This window comes from Suricata suricatta, chromosome 8 (assembly GCF_006229205.1).
Source record: "Suricata suricatta isolate VVHF042 chromosome 8, meerkat_22Aug2017_6uvM2_HiC, whole genome shotgun sequence".
NCBI lineage: Eukaryota > Metazoa > Chordata > Mammalia > Carnivora > Herpestidae > Suricata > Suricata suricatta.
The window spans coordinates 37693899-37697559 of record NC_043707.1 but is presented as its reverse complement, the minus strand read 5'-3'; the positions used below and the strand labels follow the sequence as shown (position 1 = coordinate 37697559).

The window sequence follows — 3661 nt, the reverse complement described above, 5'->3', positions numbered from 1 at the left end:
AATGTGTTTTTCTCCATCAACTCTTTAGAATTTATGTGGTTGTAAATAAATTGTAATTGTATTTATTCATATGATATACAAACATATTGAATCCACCTTATTTCTATGATACACGTAGATATCTATAAGGTATATAAGTGTACTGCTTGTATACATATTCTGTGTTTAGTGGTGTTTTAATTAATGCTTTATATATAATATAATAATCCCTTTTTTTTTTTTTTGGAGACTTCACACCCAGCTCAGAGCCCAGTGCAGGGCTTGAACTCACAACCCTGAGATCAAGACCTGAGTGAGTTGAGATCAAGAGTCACTTAACCAACTGAGTCACCCAGATACACCTCAAAATAAATCTTTTTAAAAAATATTTATTTGTTTTTGAGAGAGAGAGGCAGACAGACCACAAGCAGGGAAGGGACAGAGAAAGGGAGACACAGAAGCGAAGCAGGCTCCAGGCTCTGAGCTGTCAGCACACAGTCCGACCCGGGGCTCAAACTCACAAACCACAACATCATGACCTGAGCCAAAGTTGGACGCTTAACTGACTGAGCCACCCACGTGCCCTGAAATAATAATTCTTAATAGAACATATAACGTCATTAAGTTGAAATTTATTATAAAGATAATTTGTACCTAAAATCGGTAACCTCTCAGCTTGGCACTGAGAGGCCCTACTTCCGGGTAATGCGCTAGACAAGCTTCCGCACAAGAGGCGCCCAGAGAGGGACTGAACACCCACCACGAGAGCAGTTAGGTCAGCTTTACTGTGTTCTCACTGTGGACTATGATACCACTGGCATCAGGGAGGGAGTAGAGCCCTCCATATCAAGGGGATCCAACGCACATCCTAATGGGGGGCTCACAGAGCAGAGTGGGGCACACACTGGTGCTCGAGGCGTGCCTGATACCCAAGGCGGTGCGTCCTTACGGCACCTGCTTGTGTGCGGGAGGTAAAGCACCTGTACCTCCGTCCACCAGCCTCCTAGCTGAGGGAGGACACTGAGGGCTTAGAAGGGGAGTAGGGAGCAGTAGCTCTATGTGTCGTTTATCTACCGATCAACTGTCTATCTATCCATCCGTCATCTACTTACCTATTTACCAGGGTCAAAAAAAAAAAAAGAATAATAAAAATAATAAAAAACAAAACCTCAGGAGCACCTGGGTGGCTTAGTCAGTTGAGTGTCTGACTCTTGGTTTGGGCTCAGGTCATAATCTCACGGTTCATGGGATTAGTGCTGTTAGGGCAGAGCCTGCTTGGGATTCTCTCTCTCCTTCTCTCTCTGCCCCTCCCCCACTTGTATGGGCGCATGTGCACTCTAGCTCTCTCTCAAAATAAATAAACTTTAATGAATAAATAAAACTTCCACAAGAGAACATGACAAAATATTCATAATTAAATCAGAATAGTGTAATCAAGATGCATGTTACAGTACTTTTTAATAGTTTAATATTTATACATTTTAATATTTCCAAAACTTTTGAGTTCATTGTGCAAAATACAGATAACATCAAGTAGGAAAAGAAAAGCAATCTCAGATGCCTCTACTTGGATAGAATCAGTGCCATCTGTTTTCTGTGCCGTGTGTGTGTGTGAACACACAGAGTCCTACGGCACATACCTGTTTCAGTTGACCGCTCATCATTTCCTGAGTGCATTTCATGTCCTGGCCTATGCATTTATGTGGCACTGTAAGGTGCTCTTTCTTTTTCAAGTACTAGCTTTGTTCTTTCCTGGACTTGTGTCTTCCTCCTCTGATTTAAGCCTACAATGTCACGTTCCATCAAGTTCTCTCATTGTGATCTTACACTGACTAGCAGTCACCTGAAGAATTCTTTCCCTTTCTTTCCACCTGGAAGCCAGTGTCTGCACACCTATGGCTTCCTTGAACAGTGAATGAAGGCCTCTGTCTTTAACTCCCACCTCGGGGCACCGGCACCGGCCATTCTCTCTGCCCAGAATGTTCTTTCCCAAGTTCTCTGCTCATTACCTCCCTTTGGGTCTCATGGGTCACCACCACATTTACATTTGTGGGCCTCCCACATCCCAGGCTGTGTCTGCTTTGTTTTCCTCGAAGGTGCTCACCCCTTTCCCAGACCACAGAGACACATAGTGCTGTTCCTGCATACCTCCGCCTCCAGGAATATGGGGACAGAAGTTGCATCTCTGCGGCACCTGGCATCCAGCAGAAGACATGCCTTCAATTGATGCAATCCCAATCAGGACAGAGAGGGAAAGGAGCTATCCAGGAGACAGTGTGCTGGGTTCGAAATAAAGCGATTAAAAGGGGCCAGGTGAGTGGGGAAGGCTGGGTGGTGCAGGGGACCAAGAGCAAGAGGCAAGGGAAGGGGGCAAAAAGCGGGAGGGCAAACAAGGCAAGTCACGGCCGGCCCCCATTGCCCCTGATGGTGCTCACACAGAAGTCCTTTTCGGGCCTTGTCTTGACAGGCTGAACTAGAGGCCTCCACGGTGTCTGTCATTGTGCTGACCGGCCTCACACAGCTATGGCAACAGATGGATTCATTCAAACCAGTTCACTGGCAGACCAGTTCCAGCCAGTTCAGGCCAGATGGAGCCAGACAAGCTAGAGGGAAGCCAGTGAGGGTGGTGAGGGTCCCATCACTGCTATTACTCCCCCGGTGGGGTGGCAGACAGATACAGGGGGAGGCGGGTTTGCTCCCCTCACTGTGTGCGCCTGACCGGTGGAGCTGCGGGGGCGGGCGAGAGAGGCTGGTGTCAACTCTGCTCTCAACTCTGCATCCCGTGCTGCTCGGTTTACCCTTTGCACGTGACTCTAGTAAGTACCTCTGAGTCTGTTGTTTTTACCAAGGAGGTTTCTGCCCTCCTACCCCCACCTCGAGACCGAAACGGCCACCTGTGCACTGTGCGGCCAGCGGTGCCGGCCGTTCCTGCAGACGGGTGGGCGCGGAATCTGCGCGGACCCCGAATTCCCCTTCTGGGAGTGACCTCCAGGGGGAGCGCCCATCCGCTGCCCTGGAGACGCGGCCTCGGCTCGCGGTTCGGAGCGGAGAGGCCAGGACTAGCTCGGGCCTTCCCGCCCGCCAGGGCCTCAGTCTCCCCTTCCGTGAAGAGTGGACGGGGAAGCACAGAGCGGGCCCGGAGCAGTAAGGGGGAGTCGGGCGGGGAGGGCCGCCCAGTCCTGGCGCGGCCGCGGCCCCCGCCCTACAGCTCCCGCGACATAAGGCCCCATACACTGTAAGACGCGGCGCGGCGCCTCGAAGCCCCGCCCACTCCTCGGCTTGGGCCCCGGCCTCGCCTCCCGATAGGCCAGGCCCCTAGATAGGCCGCCTCCTTATTGACCGTGGAGCTTCAGGCTGTGCGCCGGAGATTGGTGGAAGTCCGTGTCGCTCCTGTCCCGCCTCCGGGCGCGGCGCGCGATTGGCTGGCGTCCGCTAGGTCTCCGCTCAGGATCCAGTCTGGGCGGCGTGGACCAGGCCCGGGCGGCAGTCACGGCGCCGGCGGAGGTGGCTGTGGCGTGAGACAGGTGAGTTGACCGAGGGTGGGGGGCCGGGCCCAGGCGAGGCCGGCTGGGGACGCAAGACTGGGGCCAAGGCGTCCCTCACGGCGGGTGGGAGCTGCAGGCAGGGGGCGACGGGCGCGGGCTGTGCCGCGGGCCCCGCCTGGGCGGCCAACGGCTGCCGC

At 53.0% G+C, this 3661-nt stretch overlaps 1 protein-coding gene across 9 annotated transcripts in view; it reads left to right on the top strand.

Moving 5' to 3' along the window:
* The first annotated feature begins 3394 nt into the window (after positions 1–3394).
* The window catches only part of SUN1 (Sad1 and UNC84 domain containing 1), a 50561-nt gene continuing 50294 nt past the window's right edge, over positions 3395–3661 (top strand). For 6 of the 9 annotated variants that reach the window (XM_029946030.1, XM_029946037.1, XM_029946035.1 and 3 more), the window contains exon 1: positions 3403–3503. The gene's annotated coding sequence lies outside the window, so the exon portion shown is untranslated. Of the gene's footprint in view, positions 3504–3661 lie in introns of all 9 variants that reach the window. The other 3 variants (XM_029946031.1, XM_029946028.1, XM_029946027.1) reach the window with 3 other exon arrangements.